Here is a 20,436-nt window from a genome sequence, read left to right as displayed (position 1 = left end):
AAAAATACTGCTCCAAAATTGCTGGATAATTGGTAGTTATAATTGTTTTGGAAATGTTAAATATGGTGATAGCAAAAATTAGGCCAAGTTCAATGACTTTCCACTGTAATGACAATTTAATATTCAGGCTGAAAACTCTTACGGATAAATATTACCTTGGAAAAATATTTTTCTTCTCATTGAAATTATCATAAGCTGCTTGCTCAAAGAATTTTTTTTAAAATTGGGTTAATGTTTTAGCCAGAAAACCCTGCTGACCTGCATACTTTGCTGTCACCTTTGAACGGGAAATCAATATGTCGGTGTAATTCCAACAAGGTCCAATAGATGGCACAAAACCGTTTCTAAGGTATTGAAACTAGTACTTGGTGTTTATCAAACACGTACTTTCCAGGCATTTAGACGTTTTCTCTTCCTCCGAGAAAGAAATCTTGGTAAGTAAGATGATTTTTGTGGCTTTTTCAATTAATGGCATGATTACTTAAAATAAAGAAGAAAATGCTATCAATTATACGAGAAATATGTAACGTTTCTTGGAAGTTTTTCCTACATGATTTTAAGTGTTGTTTACCTAAATGTTGTAAACGTCCTTTCAGTTGGACATGAAAGATTTTTTTAAAAAAGGGTGTCTTTATGGCTATCTTAAAAAGATATAAAAATAACTAACACTTGAAGTGATAGTTAAAGAAAAAAACCTAACTCGTGTTATTTATTTCTTCCTTTTCACCGACTACGTTTTCTCTTTCCACCTTTCTCTAGTTCCTTGTTTTCAGTAACATTTAGTTTATACTACTCGTATAGCACCGATCACATACTACATAATTTTATAGACCTGTGTGTTTGATCGCACGGTGCTATAATTTTTTGTATCTGTCACTAATTTATAAACTCTTTGAGAGCAGAGATTATGCCAGTCGTATTCATATTTATAACCCCAGCGCCAAGTGCTTAGCACAGTGGTGGCCCGCAGTGGACTCTGAGTAAACATTTATTAGCCGGAGAAGGTGGCAGGAACCCGGCTCTTCATAACTTTGAATCTTGCCCGGTGCCTCGAGGTCTCGTCCAAAGTTTGACGAATGAAACAATGTTTTTCTTGCATACTTATTGACTTGATCATGGCACCTTTTCTGCAGTTAATATTTGCCTGATCTTCCCTGTCTTGTAGTTTTAATTTTCGTAGATCTCATCTACCATTGTTTGTTTCTTGAAACAGAGTTTATCCATCTTTTTTTCTTTCTCTTTTCATTGGCTGCATTTAAAAGTAATCTTTTACCTCTTATCTCTTTCATTTCCTTTAAAAAAAAAGTGCACTCTCTAATTCTGCCTTGTTTCCTCTCCTTTATGTTTTAAATATAAAAAGTTCCTGGCTTGTTCCTTAATTAAGGGTGTACACTAGAAATCACTTGAGGGTTTGAATGCCCCCAGTGGAATTTATTTATGCACTGCCGTGGCAGAATGCTATAAAGGCAGCTAATCAGCTTTCCCACCTGGTGGCTTAGTTTCAGACCCCTGAACACAGACACCAGGAGGAGACCCCTTCCATGAAATTCCATAATATAGCATCATGTGGAAGTTTTTTCCTCTATATATTAATATTCCAAATAATACGTGTGTTCCTTTAAACTTCCAACCTTTATGTTAGCTATATTTTAAGTCAACTCTTAAATTGTCTTGACAGATTTTTTTCAGCTTATAAAGTGTTCAAAATTAGAAATTTTGAAAATAAGCTGAAGAATAATAAAGAAAATTAAATTAATCTATAATCCAGAGATCCAGAGATAACCATTATTATTGGCATTTGGTGTGTTTCCTTCCCATCCTTTTTACCCCACTAGGCCTTGTGTAATGTGTGTTTTAATCATATTTTACAAAATAATTAGAATCCTACTACCTATAGAGGTTTTTAAATTTTTTTAATCGTATTTTTTTATTGTAGAATGACATATATATGTAGAAGTGCCTATAGAGTTTTGTATCATTTTATTCATGTTACATTAAAGTGTAGGCTTTTTTTTTTTTTTTTTTCCAAAAGTGCAATATTTGAGGCTGCAGGTTATTCCATGTTTTGGGTATACCATAATTGATTTGATCACTTTATACACCAGGCATTCTGACATTTTTGCACGTATCTTTGATCATTTCTTTAGAAGAAAATCCCTAGAAATGAAATTGTTAAAACAAAAGATAGGTATATATTTAAGGAATTTTTATAAATGACCAAATTGCCCTTTAGAAAGTCTGTACTAATTTTTCCTTCCTGCCAGTAGTACGAGTGTTCTTTTAGTTCTCACCTACAAACACTTAGTACTCTATTTTCCCAGTTTGGGTTTATGAAAAATTCATCTTTTTTATATCTCTTAAGAAAAAAATTCCCATTAGTTTCACTTTATCTTTTTTTAAAGCTGTTTTTTTAAACATAAATTCACATACCATACAATCCATCTAAAGTGTAAAATCAATGTCTTGTAGTATATTCACAGAGTTGTGCATTCATCACCACAATAAATTCTAGAACATATTCACCACTCTGGAAAGAAAAACCCCATACCCCTCAGCAGTCACCTTTGAATCCCTCTATCCTTCTCTAGCCCCACATAACCACTGATTTATTTCTGTCAGAGCAAACACTTTTTTTTCCATCTCTATAAATTTATTTATGTTTACATTTTATATAAATTTACGTTTTCAGTTTATGTTTACATTTATATATGTAGTGCTTTGTGACTGGTTTCTTTCACTTAGCATAATTTCCTTTTTTAAAAAATTTTTGTAATTGATGGACAAATATTCATGTATTACTATTCACTGTGGCCCATAGTTTGCTTTAGGCCTCTTTTTACCCTATGCCACCCTATTATTAACACCTTATAATAGCATTGTATATTTGTTGTAATTCATGGAAGAACATTCTCATGTTTGTACTGTCAGCCACACTCATTGACCACAGGAGGGTTTACTGTGTTATACAGTCACATGTTTTTGTCCTCTGGTTTTCCTTCTGGTGACATACATCCCCCTAAACTTCCTCTTTTCAGCCACAATCCCACCAACATACCATCACTGCTAATTACACTCACTATAATGTGCTACCATCACCTCAGCCATTTCCAAACATTTACTATCAACCTTATTACAAATTCTATACAAATTAAACATCAGCCCCCCCCCTCCCATTCTCTGCCCTCATTCTATCTTCTGGTGACCTATATTCTAGATATCAACACTATGAGTTTTCTAGTTACACTTAGTTCATATTAGTGAGGTCATGCAATATTTATTCTTTTATGTCTCATGTTATTTCATTCAACGTGATGTCTTCAAGGTTCATCCATGTTGTCATATGTGCCAAGACTTCATTCATTCTTACAGCTGAGTAATACTCCATCTTATGTATATACCACATTTTGTTTATCCATTCTTTGGTTGATGGACACCTGGGTTGTTTCCATCTTTTGGCAATTGTGAATAATGCCATTATGAACATTGGTGTGCAAATGTCTGTTCATGTCCCTGCTTTCAGTTCTTCTAAATATATACCTAATAGCGAAATTTCCGGATCATATGACAGTTCTATAGTTAGCTTTGGAGGAACCGCCAACCTGTCTTCCACAGTGACTATACCATTCTACATTCCCACCAACAGTGAGTAAGTGTAGATCAGTTCCAGAGGGCCCCAGGGAGGAAACCCAGCAGGATGTCAAACTTCTCTTTGATGGCTCCCCGAATCTTTGCTTTCCTGGCCTTCCCAGCAGATGGCATTCTTCAGCAAACTGTTCCTTGCAGTTCTAAGCTGGTACTGTGCCTTTAAGTCTCTATCAGCTCTGCCCTGTCAGTTGCATGGTTGAAACAGTCACTTTTTTTTTTGGATTATCAATAACTCTTTTTTTTTTTTTAAGATTTTTTTAAATGTGATTCTATTGAGAAATATTCATATAACATACAGTCCTTCAAAGTGTACAATCAGTTGTTCATAGTTGTGCATTGATCACCAGTCTTTGAACATTTTCATTACTCCAAAAAGTAAAATAAAAATTAGAGTAAAAAAGAACATCCAGAATATTCCATTCCTCTCCTCCCCCCATTGTTTGTTTACTTTTTTCACACTCATTCATTGTTTTTTTTAACTTTATCAAAAAATTAAAAAAAAAAAACAAAAACATTTCAAACAAAACCGAAACAAAGGAATAAGAAAACACAAATAACCTAAAATAACTACATTTCTTCCAACAAGTTCCTACCCTAACCCAAGAAAATAGACTATAACCCAACAAAGGAATAAGAAAAACAAATAATCTAAAATAACCACATTTCTGTGAACTTGTTCCTACCATACCCCCCCAGAAATTAACAAACCATCCTCGTTCCTGAGCATTCCCAGAACATTAAGTTTACCTGTTATTAGTTAAACTCATCTGTTATTAGGTTATTGTGCCCCCTTCACTATTTGCTGTCTATCGCTAGGTCCTCTACCTTCAACATTATAAACCATTTATTTTACATTTTCCACAGTGTTCACAGTAGTGGTAACGTACGTTTCTCTTTTTGTGCCTGGCTTATTTCACTCAGCATTGTGCCTGTGAGGTTCATCCATGTTGTCATATGTTTCGCAACATCACTACTTCTTTTTTTTTTATTTTTTATTTTATTTTATTTTTTATTTATTTATTTTTATTTTGAAATAAATTCAAAGTTATAGGAACAGTTGCAAAAACAATACTAACCCCATGCACAGAATTCCATCATACCCTGACCCCCTCCCCCAATAGCCCAATCCACCAACTTTAACATACTGTCACATTGCTATTTCTTTCCCTCCCTCCCTCCCTATCATCCATCATCTATTGCTCTGTCTTCTGAACATATGAGAGCTAGCTGCTCACACCCTTGAACAAACACTATAATTCACATATACACTTCCCATGAATAAGAGCATTCTTTTATGCAATTCCATTAAGCACAGCTAAGAAGTACAAGGGATTCAACAATGATACAAAGCTTACATTCTATATTTCCTTTTCTTTATGTCTCAGCTGTGACCTTTTGAGCCTCCTGTCCTACATCCTCCAATTCCATCCAGGTTTATCCTTGGCATTCAATTGTCATCTTTTTAGACTGTCTTTTTTTTTTTTTTCAATTGTGGAAACATACATACAGCCTAAATCTTCCCATTCCACCCACTCCCTAGATTTCCATTAGTGGGATTAATCACATTTAGAATGTTGTAATGCTCTTTCCCACCATCCATTACTAGAAATTTCCCTTCACCTCAAACAGCAACCCTACACTCATTTCTTAACTCCCCATTGCCCCTTCCCCCACTTCTCTTAACCCAAACTCTACTTTTCATCTCTGCAGTTGTATTCTCTGATAATTTCTTTGTGTTTACTGTGGGGCTTAAAATTAACCTCTTAAATCCATAACAATCTTGTTTTTCTTTGATACCACCTTCACTTCAATAGGACACATAAACTATGTTCCTATACTCCTCCATTCCCCCACCTTTATATAGTTGTCTAAAATTACGTATTTTACGTTCAGTTCAAAACCACTGATTTGTCATTAGAGTTTGTGTATTTTATATCATGTAGGAAGTAAATAGTGGAGTTACAGTTCAAAAATTATTGACTTCTATTTGTATTCCATTGTGTTGGGAGAATGTGCTTTGAGTATATTCCATTTTTTTTTTTTTAATTCCTTGAGGCTTATTTCCCAGCTTATGGTCCCTTCTGGAGAAAGATCTGTGATCACTAGAGAAAAATGAGTGGGACGTAAGATACTATATATATCTGTTAAATTTCTCTATACCTCTTTCTCCTTTCTTTGTTTCTCTGTTGGTAGGGCTCCCTTTAGAATCTTAAGTAGGGCAGGTTTTTTATTGGCAAAGTCTCTCAGCATTTGTTTGTCTGTGAAAAATCTAAGCTCTCCCTCAAATTTGAAGGAGAGTTTTGCTGGGTAAAGTATTCTTGGTTGGAAATTTTTCTCTCTCAGAATTTTAAATATGTCATGCCACTGCCTTTCACCTCCATGGTGGCTGCTGAGTAGTCACAATTTAGTCTTAATGTTGTTTCCTTTGTATGTGGTGAATTGCTTTTCTCTTGCTGCTTTCAGAACTTGCTCCTTCTCTTCAGTATTTGAGAGTCTTATCAGAATATGTCTCGGAGTGCGTTTATTTGGATTTATTCTATTTGGAGTTCACTGGGCATTTACGCTTTGTGTATTTATATTGTGTAGAAGGTTTGGGAAGTTTTCCCCAACAATTTCTTTGAATACTCTTTCTAGACCTTTACCCTTCTCTACCCCTTCTGGGACACCAATGAATCTTAAGTTTGGGTGTTTTATTTTTCTATCATATCCCTGAGATCCATTTCGATTTTTTCAATTTTTTTCCCCATTCTTTCTTTTGTTCTTTCATTTTCCATTCTGTGGACTTCTAGGACACTGAGATGTTGTTCAGCTTCCTCTAGTCTTGTGTTGTGAATATCCAGAGTCTTTTTAATTTGGCCAACAGTTTCTTTAATTTCCATAAGATCTTCTATTTTTTTATTTACTCTTGCAATGTCTTCTTTATGCCCTTCTAGGGTCTTCTTTATGTCGCTTATATCCTGGGCCATGGACTTCTTGATGTACTTTAAATCCTTTGCCATGTTTTCATTCCTCGATTGTAGTTCTTTGATTAATTCTGCCAAGTACTGAGTCTCTTCCGATGTCTTGATTTGTGTGTTTGGAGTTGGATTCTCCATATCGTCTGGTTTTATCATATGCATTAAGATTTTCTGTTGTTTTTGGCCTCTTGCATTTGTTTTGCTTGATAGCGTTCTTTCAAGTTGTGAAAAAAAAAAGGATATTGATCTAATTTTTCAGAAACACAGTTTTGTGATGTACACTTTCTCTAACTAACCAGCAGATGGCATCTGTGAGTCACCTTTACCCCTCAAGTCAGTTCTTAACCTTGTTCCTGCGGTGTGTGGGGAAATGATTCTTGTGGGGTTCAGCTGGAGAACTCAGATTGGGTGTGTTGCTGGAGCCGTCCGCCCTGAATGTGGGGCATGTGTACGGGTGGCCAGGGAGGAAGGGCAGTTCTAATGTTCAAATCCCCCAGGTTCCCGGAGATTCAAGGCTGCCGCAAGAGTCTAAGCCTTCATTTCATTTCAGCCCCAGACCCTTTCTCTCGCTGTCCCACAAACCACCGGACTTGGCATAGTGTCCCTGGGTTCTCCAAGCGGGTCCCCACTCCCAGCCGCGATCCTCCAGGAGCTCAGCCGAGGGAATGCCATGCTACATCACCAGTGCACGCTGTCCCTCAAGGGAAGCCCCGGGCCACCGGGCCATGCAGCAGCACTCTCAGCCTGAAGGAAAAATGGCCAAACAGGGTGACTCAACCCCTCCTCCTTGCACAGTTCCTCCTTCCCAGCTCCGGGACAACTGGCAGGGCTCTGGGCTGTGGGCACGGCCTCGGGCAGGAGTTTTTCCAGCCCTCCGGGGAGCCAGCTGCTAGCCACAGGGTTTCTTTTGGCTTCCGGCTCTCCCCTCTGTTCCCCTGGCCCTGAGAGTATCTGCAGCGGACTCTCCTCCAGGTCAGACACTGAGAGGCTGGCCCAGCCCCCTCTCGCTGTGTTTTACTGCATGGTTCCCACTCCTGCAACTGTAGCTGCTCCTGGGTTCTTCCCTTTTTTTTTTTTTTTTTAAAGAGCCAGTTGGTCTCCAAATGCCAAGCCCTGACTTCCCCACAATGCCACGTGGCTGCAGGTCTTCCAGCCAGCTTACTCACTCGTTTCAGAATGCAGACTCCCGGTTTCACCAAGTATACGGCCCCTGTGATACTAGCAGAACTCGTCCAGCTGGTGCATCGCTTTAACCAGTATTCTGGGTCACTTTCTGGTTTTTATCTAGTGTTTTTCATGGAGATGTTTTTTGCCGTCTTACCTAGCCACCATCTTAGTTTCTCCCCTGACATCATTACTTCTTACTGCTGCATAGTATTCCATTGTGGATACACACCACGTTTTGTTTATAACTCATCTGTTGAAGGACGTTTAGGTTGTTTCCATCTCTTGGCAATTGCGAATATTGCTGCTATGAACATTGTGTGCAGATTGTTTGTGTCACTGCTTTCAGATCTTCCAGGTGTATACCAAGAAGTGCAATTGCTGGATTGAATCTAGTTTTCTAAGGAACTTCCAGACTGTCTTCCCGAGTGGCTGAACCATTATACAGTCCCACCAACAATGAATAAGAATTCCAATTTCTCCACATCTTCTCCAGCATTTGTAGTTTCCTGTTTGTTTAATGGCAGCCAATCTAATTGGTGTGAGATGATATCTCATTGTGGTCTTAATTTGAATCTCCCTAATAACTAGTGAAGCTGAACATTTTTTTCATGCATTTTTTGGCTATGTGTATTTCCTCTTCAGAGAGCTGTCTTTTCATATCTTTTGCCCATTTTATAATTGGGCTGTCTGTACTATTGTTGTTGAGTTGTAGAATTTCTTTATATATGCAAGATATAAGTCTTTTGTCAGATACATGGTTTCCAAAAATTTTTTCCCATTGAGTTGGCTGCCTCTTCACTTTTTTGACAAATTCCTTGGAGGTACAGAAGATTTTAAGTTTGAGGAGTTCCCACTTAATCTGTTTTTTTCTGTTGTTGCTTGTGCTTTGGGTGTGAGGTCTAGGAAGTGACCTTCTAATACAGGGTTTCGAAGATGATTCCCTACATTATCTTCTAGGAGTTTTATGGTACTGTCTCTTATATTGAGGTGTTTAATCCATTTTGAGTTAATTTTTGTGTAGGGTGTGAGGTAGGGGTCCTCTTTCATTCTTTTGGATCTGAATATCCAGCTCTCCCAGCCCCATTTGTTGAATAGACTGTTATGTCCCAGTTCACTGGTTTTGGGTGCCTTCTCAAAGATCAGTCGACAGTAGATCTGGGGTCTATCTCTGCATCCTCAATTTGATTCCATTGATCAATATATCTATCTTTGTGCCAGTACCATGCTGTTTTGGCTACTGTGGCTTTATAATAAGCTTCAAAGTCAGGGAGTGTAAGTCCTTCCACTTTGTTTTTCTTTTTTAGAATGGTTTTAGCAATTCAAGGCATCTTCTCCTTCCATATAAATTTGATAACTAGCTTTTCCAAGTCTGCAAAGTAGGTTGTTGGAATTTTTTTTTAATCTTTTTTTTCCCTCCCTCCCTCCCTCGCTATCTATCATCCATCATCTATTGCTCTGTCTTCTGAACATATGAGAGCTAGCTGCACACATCCTTGAACATACACTATAATTCATGTATACACTTCCCATGAATGAGAACATGCTTTTATGCAGTCCCGTTTATTGCAGCTAAGAAGTACAAGAGATTTAACAATGATACAAAGCTTACATTCTATATTTCCTTTTCCTGTGTCTCAACTGTGTCTCTTTGAGCCACCTGTTCTCTATCCTCCAATCCCATCCAAGTTCATCCTTGGCATTCAATTGTCAGCTATTTAGACTGTTTTTTTTTTTCTTTCCAGTTGTGGAAACATATATACAGCCTAAATCTTCCCATTCCACCCCTCCCTAGCCTTCCATTATTGGGATTAATCACATTTAGAATGTTGTAATGCTCTTTCCCACCATCCATTACTAGAAATTTCCCTTCACCTCAAACAGCAACTCTATACTCATTTTTTAACTCCCCATTGCCCCTTCCCCCATTTCTCTTAACCCAAACTCTACTTTTCATCTCTGCGGTTGTATTCTCTGATAATTTCTTTGTGTTTACTGTGGGGCTTAAAATTAACCTCTTAAATCCATAACAATCTTGTTTTTCTTTGATACCACCTTCACTTCAATAGGACACATAAACTATGTTCCTATACTCCTCCATTCCCCCACCTTTATGTAGTTGTCTAAAATTACGTATTTTACGTTCAGTTCAAAACCACTGATTTGTCATTAGAGTTTGTGTATTTTATATCATGTAGGAAGTAGATAGTGGAGTTACAGTTCAAAAATTATTGACTTCTATTTGTATTCCAATGTGGTTGGAGAATGTGCTTTGAGTATATTCAATTTTTTTTTTTTTTAATTTCTTGAGGCTTGTTTTATGTCCCAGCTTATGTTCCCTTCTGGAGAAAGATCTGTGATCACTGGAGAAAAATGAGTGTCCTGGTGATTTGGGTTGTAATTTTAACTGATTATGTATGTCAGTTAAAATTCTCTGTATCTCTTTCTCCTTTCTTTGTTTTTCTGTTGGTAGGGCTCCCTTTAGAATCTGAAGTAGGGCAGGTCTTTTATTGGCAAAGTCTCTCAGCATTTGTTTGTCTGTGAAAAATTTAAGCTCTCCCTCAAATTTGAAGGAGAGTTTTGCTGGATAAAGTATTCTTTGTTGGAAATTTTTCTCTCTCAGAATTTTAAATATGTCATGCCACTGCCTTTCACCTCCATGGTGGCTGCTGAGTAGTCACAATTTAGTCTTATGTTGTTTCCTTTGTATGTGGTGAATTGCTTTTCTCTTGCTGCTTTCAGAACTTGCTCCTTCTCTTCAGTATTTGAGAGTCTGATCAGAATATGTCTTGGAGTGGGTTTATTTGGATTTATTCTATTTGGAGTTTGCTGGGCATTTATGCTCTGTGTATTTATATTGTGTAGAAGGTTTGGGAAGTTTTCCCCAACAATTTCTTTGAATACTCTTTGCAGACCTTTACCCTTCTCTTCCCCTTCTGGGACAGCAATGAGTGTTAAGTTTGGGTGTTGTATTTTATCTACCGTATCCCTGAGATTCTTTTCGATTTTTAAAATTTTTTTCTCCATTCTTTCTTTCGTTCTTTCATTTTCTGTTCTGTGGACTTCTAGGACACTGAGATGTTGTTCAGCTTCCTCTAGTCTTGTATTGTGAATATCCAGAGTCTTTTTAATTTGGCCAACAGTTTCTTTAATTTCCATAAGATCTTCTATTTTTTTATTTACTCTTGCAATGTCTTCTTTATGCTCTTCTAGGTTCTTCTTTACGTCACTTATATCCTGGGCCATGGACTTCTTGATGTCCTTTAAATCCTTTGCCATGTTTTCGTTCCTTGATTCTAATTCTTTGATTAATTGTGCGAGGTACAGTGTTTCTTCTGACATCTTGATTTGTGTATTTGGAGTTGGATTCTCCATATCGTCTGGTTTTATCATATGCATTAAGATTTTCTGTTTTTTTTTTTTGGCCTCTTGGCATTTACTTTGCTTGATAGGGTTCTTTCAAGTTGTAAAAAAAAAATACCTAATTTTTCAGAAGCACAGTTTGGTGGCATACACTTTCTCTAACTAACCAGCAGATGGCGTCTGTGAGTCACCTATACCCCTCAAGTCAGTTCTCCACCTTGTCCCCATGGTGTGTGGGGAAATGATTCTTGTGGGGTTCAGTTGGAGAACTCAGCCTGGGTGTGTTGCTGGAGCCGTCCTCCCTGAATGTGGGGCATGTGTATGGGTGGCCAGGGAGGAAGGACAGCTTTATTATTCAAATCCCCCAGGTTCCTGGAGATTCAAGGCCGCTGCAAGAGTCTAAGCCTTCATTTCATTTCAGCCCCAGACCCTCTCTCTCATTGTCCCACAAACCACCGGACTTGGCGTAGTGTCCCTGGGTTCTCTGAGCAGGTCCCCCTGCCCCGTCGCGATCCTCTGGGACCTCTGCCAAAGGAATGCTGTGCTACGTCACCAGTGCATGCCGTCCCTCAAGGGAAGCCCTGGGCCGCTGTGCCGTGCCGGCTCGCTTTCAGCCTGATGCAAAGGTGGCCGAACAGGGTGTCTCCACACTCCCCTCCTTGCACAGTTCCTCTGTCCCAGCTCCGGGACAGCTGGCGGGTCTCTGGGCTGTGAGCACGGCCCTGGGCAGGAGTTTATCCAGCCCTCCAGGGAGCCAGCTGCAAGCCGCAGAGTTTCTTTCAGCTTCCGGCTCTCCCCTCCATTTCCCCGGCCCCGAGGGTATCTGAAGCTGACTATCCTCCAGGCCAGACACCAAGAGGCCCTCCCAGGCCCCTCTTGCTGTGTTTTACTGCGCGGTTCCCACTATTGCTGCTACAGCTGCTCCTGGGTTTTTCCCTTTTTTTTTTTTTTTTTTTTTTAAGAGCCCGTTGGCCTTCAAACGCCAAACCCCGGCTTCCCCAGACCGCCGTGCGGCTGCAGGTCTTCCAGCCAACTCACTCACTCATTTCAGAATGCAGACTCCCGGTTTCACCAAGTATACGGCCCGTTTGGAACTAGGAGACCTCATCCAGCTGGCGCATCACTGTAACCTGTATTCTGGGTCACCCTCTGGTTTTTACCTAGTGTTTTTCACAAAGGTGTTTTTTTGCCGTCTCACCTAGCCACCATCTTAGTTTCTGTTGGAATTTTGATAGGAATTGCATCGAATCTGTACACGAGTTTGAGTAGAATTGACATCTTAATGACATTTAGCCTTCCTATCCATGAACAAGGAATATTTTTCCATCTTTTTAGGTCCCCTTCTATTTCTTTTAGTAAAGTTATGTAGTTTTCTATGTATAGGTCTTTACATCTTTGGTTAAGTTTATTCCTAGGTACTTGATTTTTTTTTTAGGTGCTATTGAGAATGGTATCTTTTCTTGAGTGTCTCTTCATTTAGGTCATTTCTAGTGTATAGGAACCTTACTGACTTATGTGCATTAATCTTGTATACCACTACTTTGCTATATTTGTTTATTAGCTCTAGTAGCTGTAATGTCTATTTCTCAGGGTTTTCCAGATATAAGATCATATCACCTGCAAATAATGATAGTTTTACTTCTTCCTTTCCAATTTGGATGCCATTTATTTCTTTGTCTTGTCGGATTGCTCTAGCTAGCACTTCCAGCACAATGTTGAATAACAGTGGTGACAGTGGACATCCTTGTCTCGTTCCTGATCTTAGAGGGAAAGCTTTCAGTCTCTCTCCATTGAGTACTATACTGGCTGTGCATTTTTCATATATGCTGTTTATCATATTGAGGAAGTTTCCTTCAATTCTTACCTTTCAAAGTGTTTTTATCAAAAAATGATACTGGATTTTGTTAATTACTTTTTCAGCATCTATTGAGATGATCATTTCATTTTTCCCTTTTGATTTGTTAATGTGTTGTATTACAATGATAGATTTTCTTATGTTGAACCATCCTTGCATGCCCGGAATGAATCCCACTTGGTGGTGTGTGATTTTTTTAATGTGTGTTTGGATTTGATTTGCAAGTATTTTGTTGAGAATTTTTGCATCTATATTCCTTAGAGAGATTGGCCTGTAGTTTTCCTTTCTTGTAGCATCATTATCAGGTTTTGATATTAGAGTGATATTTGCTTCATAGAATAACTTAGGTAGTGTTCTCTTCAATTTTTTAGAAGAGTTTGAGTAGGAATGGTGTTAGTTCTTCTTGTAATGTTTTGCAAAATTCCACGGTGAAGCCATCTGGCCCTGGGCTCTTCTTTGTGGGAAGATTTATGATGACTGATTGAATCTCTTTACTTGTGATTGGTTTGTTGAGGTCTTCCATTTCTTCTTGAGACAGTATGGGTTGTTTTTGTGTTTCTAGGAAATTATCCATTTTATCTAAGTTGTCTATTTTTTCAGCGAACAGTTGTTCATAGTATCCTCTTATGATTTTTTTATTTCTTTGAAATCCAGGGTAATGACTGCCCTCTCATTTCTGATTTCATTTATTTGCATCTTTTCTTTTTTTTTTTTTTTACTTTGTCAGACTAGCTAAGGGTTTGTCGATCTTGTTGATCCTTGAGCATCTGCAAGATAATTTTTTTAAAGGCTTTGTTTGGTATGTCTACATTCTTGTCTTCTTCATTGGTGTTTTTTGGATTTTTATCCTCTTCCTTTGGATGGGCCATCATTTCCTGTTTCTTTGTTTGCTTGTACTCTTTTGTTTCATGCTGTGCATATTTTTTTCAATTCAGTTTTATTGAGATATGTTCACATACCCTACAGTCATCCACAGTGTACAGTTGTTCACAGTACCATCATATAGTTGTGCACTCATGCCCACAGTCAATTTTTGAACATTTTCATTACTCCTAAAAAATTAAAAAAAGAATAAAAATATAAGTAAAGAAGAACACCCAAAATATCTCATCCCTACCCCCACCTCCATTATTCATTTAATTTTTGTTCACACTTTTTTCTACTCATCTGTTGTGGCCACATTTAATATACTATATTTGCTCTGTCTTGGCATTGTCTCTTTCAGCTCCTATGAAACGATCTTCTTCTTCACTGACTTTTTTTTTTATTGTGATTGTTCACATACCATACAGTTATTCATAGATCCGAAGTGTACAATCAATTGCCTGTAGTACCATAATACAGCTGTGCATCAATCACCACAATTAATTTTTTTTCAATTTTTAGAACATTTTCATCACTCCAGAAAAGAAATAAATACAAAAAAAGGAAACTCAAATCCTCCCATATCCCTAACCACACCCCCTTAATTGTTGACTCATAGTATTTATATAGTACATTTGTTACTGTTGATGACAGAATGTTAAAATATTACTAAGTGTAGTATATAGTTTGCAATAGGTATATTTTTCCCCTATATACCCCTCTATTATTAACTTCTAGTTATAGTGTCATACATTTGTTCTAGTTCATGTAAGAGATTTCTCATATTTGTACAGTTAATCACAGACATTGCCCACCACAAGGTTCACTGTTTTATACATTCCATTTTTTAATCTCCAGCTTTCCTTCTGGTGACATACATGACTCTGAGCTTCCTCTTTCCACCCCATTCACACACCATTCAGCACTGTTAGTTATTCTCACAACATGCTACCATCACCTCTATTCATTTCCAGACATTTAAGTTCAACCTAGTTGAAGATTCTCCTCATAATAAGCAACCATTTCCCATTCTTCCGCCTCGTTCTATATTCTGATAACTTATATTTCATGTCTATGAGTTTATATATTATAATTAGTTCATATCTGTGATACCCTACAATATTTCTCCTTATGTGTCTGACTTATTTCACTCAATATAGTGCCCTCAAGGTTTCTTCATCAACCCATTTTTTAAAGATAGTTTTGTTCACACACCATACATTCCATCCTAAGTAAACAATCAGTGGTTCCCTGCATAGTCACATGTTTATGTATTCACCACCCTCACCACTATCTGTGTGAGGATATTGCCATTTCTTCCCCAAAGAAGGAGAAAGAGTCAAAGAAGGCAGAGAGACAAAAGAAAAAGAAAAAAGAGAGAAAAAAAAAACATGAAGCTAGGAAGCAACAAAAGGAAACATAACATTAAACTAAAGTAGAATAGTCAGACAGCATTACCAATGCCAAGAGTCCAATACCCCTCCCTTATGCCCCCCTCTTATATGCATTTGACATTGGTATATTGCCTCTGTTACATTAAAGGAAGCATAATACAAAGTTTCTTTTAACTATAGTCTCTAGTTTGCCTTGATTGTATTTTCCCCCAATCCCACCCTATTTTTTTTTCTTTTTAATTTTTATTGGGATTGTTCAGATACCATACAATTATCCAGAGATCCAAAGTGTACAATCAGTTGCCCCTGGTACGCTCATACAGCTGTGCATCCATCACCACACTTAATTTTTGTTCAATTTTTAGAAACTTTTCATTATTCCAGACAAGAAATAAAGTGAAAGATGAAAAAAAGAAAAAAAAAAAAAAGAAGAAAAGGAGACTCAAATCCTCCCATATCCCTAACCAGCCCCCCTCAATTGTTGACTCGTAGTGTTGGTATAGTACATTTATTACCGTTTATGAAAGAATTTTGACATGCTACTAACTGTAGTATATAGTTTGCAATAGGTATATCTTTCTTCTCTATATGCCCCTCTATTATTAATTTCTAGTTGTATTGTCATACATTTATTCTGGTTCATGGAAGAGTTTTCTAATATTTGTACAGTTAATCATGGACATTGCCCACCATAGGATTCAGTTTTATACATTACCATCTTTTGAACTCCAACTTTACTTCTGGTGACATATATGACTCTGAGCTTCCGCTTTCTACCTCATTCATGCACCATTCAGCACTGTTAGTTATTCTCACATCTTGCTACTGACACCTCTGTTCATTTCCAAACATTCTGCTCATACTAAGCAACCACTCCCTGTTCTTAAGCTCCATCCTATATTTTGGTAACTTATATTTCATGTCTATGAGTTTACATATTATAATTAGTTCTTATCAGTGAGACCCTGCACTATTTGTCCTTATGTGTCTGGCTTATTTCACTCAGTATATTGCCCTTGAGGTTTGACATCAACCCTTTTTTTTTTTTAAGATGGTTTTGTTCACACACCATACATTCCATCCTAAGTAAACAATTGATGGTTCTCTGTATGGTCACATATTTGTGTGTTCACCACCTTCACCACTATCTATATAAGGGCATCTGCATTTCTTCCACAAGGCAGGAGGGAGAGTCAAAGTAGGTAGAGAGGCAAAAGAAAGAGGAAAAAAAATGACAGCTAGGAAGTAGCAAAAGGAAAAGTAACCTTAAATCAAAGTAGAGTAAAGAATCAGACAACACCACCAATGTCAGGTGTCTAACATGCCTCCCCTATCTCCCCCTCTTATCTTCATTTACCTTGGTATACCACCTTTGTTACATTAAAGGAAGCATAATACAATGATTCTGTTAGTTACAGTCTCTAGTTTACATTGATTGCATTCCTCCCCCAATGCCTCCCCATTTTTAACACCTTGCAAGGTTGACATTTGCTTGTTCTCCCTCGTAAAAGAACATATTTGTACATTTTATCACAATTGTTGAACACTCTATATTTTACCAAGTTACACAGTCCCATTCTTTATCTTTCCTCCTTTCTTGTGGTGTCTCACATGCTCCCAACCTTCCTTTCTTAACTGTATTCATAGTTATCTTTGTTCAGTGTACTTACATTGCTGTGCTACCATCTCCCAAAATTGTATTCCAAACCACGCACTCCTGTCTTCTCCTATCACTATGTAGTGCTCCCTTTAGTATTTCCTGTAGGGTGGGTGTCTTGTTCACAAAGTCTCTCATTGTCTGTTGGAAAATATTTTGAGCTCTCCCTCATATTTGAAGGACAGTTTTGCTGGATATAGGATTCTTGGTTGGCGGTTTTTCTCTTTCAGTGTCTTAAATATATCACACCACTTCCTTCTTGCCTCCATGGTTTCTGCTGAGAGATCCGCACATAGTCTTCTTAAGCTTCCTTTGTATGTGATGGATTGCTTTTCCCTTGCTGCTTTCAGGATTCTCTCTTTGTCTTTGACATTTGATAATCTGATTATTAAGTGTCTTGGCATAAGCCTATTCAGATCTATTCTTTTTGGAGTACGCTGTGCTTCTTGGATCTGTAATTTTATGTCTTTCATAAGAGATGGGAAATTTTCATTGATTATTTCCTCTATTATTTCCTCTGCCCCTTTTCCCTTCTCTTCTCCTTCTGGGACACCAATGATATGTACATTCTTGTACTTTGTTTCATCCTTAAGTTCCTGGAGACGTTCATATTTTTTCATTCTTTTCTCCATCTGCTCCTTTGCTTGTAGGCTTTGAGGTGTTTTGTTCTCCAGTTCTTGAGTGTTTTCGTCTGCCTCTTGAGATCTGCTGTTGTATGTTTCCATTGTGTCTTTCGTCTGGTTGTGTTGTGCCTTTCATTTCCATATATTCTACTGGTTGTTTTTTTGAACTTTTGATTTCTGCCTTGTGTATGCCCAGTGTTTTCTTTACAGCCTCTATCTCTTTTGCGAAATATTCTCTAAAGTTTTTGAAGTGATTTAGCATTAGTTGTTTAAAGTCTTGTATCTCAGTTGAAGTGTACGTTTGTTCCTTTGACTGGGCCATAGCTTCATTTTTCTTAGTGTATGTTGTAGTTTTCTGTTGTCTAGGCATCTGATCTCCTAGGCCACCCCATTCAGGTTTTCCCAGATGAGAACAGGCTCAGGTCACAGAAGGAGGAAATATTCAGTATCTGGTTTTCCTGATGGTTTTTCTTAGAGGATTGATGCACCTGTGCTTTTCTGCCCAGGAGCTGCACCTGTCAGCCTGTTACTGGCTGGTGTAAGAGGGTGTGGCCTGTGGCTCTCCTCCCCCAGGCTTTGGGGTCTGGTTCCGGAAAGGCAGGCAGTAGAGCTGGGCCCCTCCCTTTCCTCTTGGGAAGCTATCTCCCCTCCAGAGAGGTCATCTACATATTAATAAGTTCTTTGTTTCTCTGACTGTGCTGATCAAAGTGTTTTAATTTAAAAATGGCTGAGGCTGTCTTTACTGCAAAGCACTGCAGGCTGAAAATGGCTGAGGTTTTCTCCACAGAGAGAGAAAGGGACAGAAAAGCTCCCAGGTTCACCCAGAGATAGCACCCGATCTTCTGGGCTTCCTGTCCTGAGACAGATATGTCCCCCGACTCTCCCAAGGTCACCTGTCACCAAAAGCCTCTATCTGCTTGTTGAGGATTTGCTGTCTGTATTGAGCAGTTAACATTAAAACCCCAGTTGGAGCTGGGCTGAGAGAGTGCTGCTCTCTAGCACCGCGAGGCTTCTGTGAGGGAGGGGCTCTCGGCTCTCGGCTCTCAGCATGGGTCTGCAGTTTTACTTACAAATTTTATGCTGCTATCTTGGGCATTCCTCCCAGTTCAGCTTGGTGGATGATGAGTGGATAGTCACGTTTGTCTCCCTGCAGTTATTCCAGGCTATTTACAAGTTTTTTGGTCATTTATGGATTGTTCCGGGAGGACTAACAGTCTTCCACGTCTCTCTATGCTGCCATCTTAGCTCCTCCCCACCCTATTTTTAACATCTTGCAAGGTTGACATTCGTTTGTTCTCCCTCATGAAAAATCAAATTTGTACATTTTATCACAATTGTTGACCACTCTAGGTTTCACTGAGTTATACAGTCCCAGTCTTTATCTTTCCTCTTTCCTTCTGGTGTCCCACATGCTCCTAACCTTCCTCGTTCAACCATATTCATAGTTGTCTTTGTTCAGTGTACTTACATTGCTGTGCTACCATCACCCAAAATTGTGTTCCAAACCTCTCACTCCTGCTTTTTCCTATCTGTCTATAGTGCTCCCTTTAGTATTTACTGTAGAGCAGGTATCTTGTTCACAGACTCTGTCATTGTCTGTTTGTTGGAAAATATTTTGAACTCTCCCTCATATTTGAAGGACAGTTTTGCTGGATGTAGGATTCTTAGTTGGTAGTTTTTCTCTTTCAGTATCTTAAATATATCACCCCACTTCCTTCTTGCCTCCATGGTTTATGCTGAGAAATCCACACATAGTCTTATCAAGCTTCCTTTGTATGTGATGGGGTCTGTCTCTTTTCTCTTGCTGCTTTCAGGATTCTCTCTTTGTCTTTGATGTTTGATAATCTGATGATTAAGTGTCTTGGCATAGGCCTATTCAGATCTATTCTGTTTGGAGTATGCTGTGCTTCTTGCATCTCTAATTTTATGTGTTTCATAAGAGAGGGGAAATTTTTATTGTTTCCTCTATTATTGCTTCTTCCCCATTTCCCTTCTCTTCTCCTTCTGGGACACCAATAACACACACATTCCTGAATTTCATGCTGTCATTCAATTCCCTGAGACATTGCTCATATTTTTCCATTCTTTTCCCTGTCTGTTCTTTTGTGTGTAGGCTTTCAGGTGCATTGTTCTCCAGTTCCTGAGTGTTTTCTTCTGCCTCTTTAGATCTGCTGTTGTATGTCTCCATTGTGTCTTTTGTCTCTTGTGTTGTGCCTTTCATTTCCATATATTCTGCCAGCTGGCTTTCAAACTTTTGATTTCTATATTATGTATGCCCAGTGTTTGCTTTTCTTTTTTTTTTTTTCCAGTGTTTTCTTTATAGCCTTCGTCTCTTTTGCCATATCTTCCTTAAATGTTTTGAATTGATTTAGTGTTAGTTGTTTAAATTCCTGTATCTCAGTTGAACTGTTAAGTTTGTTGCTTTGACTGTGCCATAACTTCATTTTTCTTAGTGTATGTTGTAGTTTTTATTGTCTAGGTTTCCTTGGTTACCCCAATCAGGTTTTCCCAGACCAGAATGGGCTCAGGTCTTGGAAGGAGGCAATAGTATCCTGTTACCATGAGGGTGTCTTAGAAGATTGGTACACCATGAGGCCTCAAGTCACTGTGCTTTTCTGCCCACCAGGTGGTGCTTGTCAGCCTATCACTCCCAACTGGTGTAAGGAGGTGTGGCCTGTGGCTATTTTACCCCAGGCTCTGGGGTCTGGTTCTGAATGGAAGGCGGGTAGTAGATCTGGGCACCACCTCTTTCCTCTTAGGGAAGATATGCCCCTTAGGGAGTTTTCATTTGCATATAAATAGGTTCTTTGTCTTTCTGACTCTGCTATCTCCACCATTGTCTGGGTCAGAGTGCTGTGAACTGAAAATGGCTGAGGCTTTCTCCACTGAGCCGTTTAGGTTGAGAGAGAGAAAA

At 38.4% G+C, this 20,436-nt stretch overlaps 2 protein-coding genes across 3 annotated transcripts in view; both read left to right on the top strand.

The window, feature by feature from the left end:
• Positions 1-346: 346 nt before the first annotated feature.
• TLR6 (toll like receptor 6) overlaps positions 347-20,436 on the top strand; it is a 52,157-nt gene continuing 32,067 nt past the window's right edge. Inside the window, exon 1 of the mRNA XM_037829580.1 lies at positions 347-434. The gene's annotated coding sequence lies outside the window, so the exon portion shown is untranslated. The remainder of the gene's footprint in view (positions 435-20,436) is intronic.
• TLR1 (toll like receptor 1) overlaps positions 377-20,436 on the top strand; it is a 103,975-nt gene continuing 83,915 nt past the window's right edge. Inside the window, exon 1 of one of the 2 annotated variants that reach the window (XM_037829583.1) lies at positions 377-434. The gene's annotated coding sequence lies outside the window, so the exon portion shown is untranslated. The remainder of the gene's footprint in view (positions 435-20,436) is intronic. The other variant, XM_037829582.1, reaches the window with a different exon arrangement.

Source organism: Choloepus didactylus, chromosome 3, assembly GCF_015220235.1.
Source record: "Choloepus didactylus isolate mChoDid1 chromosome 3, mChoDid1.pri, whole genome shotgun sequence".
Taxonomy (NCBI): domain Eukaryota; kingdom Metazoa; phylum Chordata; class Mammalia; order Pilosa; family Megalonychidae; genus Choloepus; species Choloepus didactylus.
The sequence above is the reverse complement of the archived record's forward strand: the minus strand, read 5'-3'. Positions and strand labels throughout refer to the sequence as shown.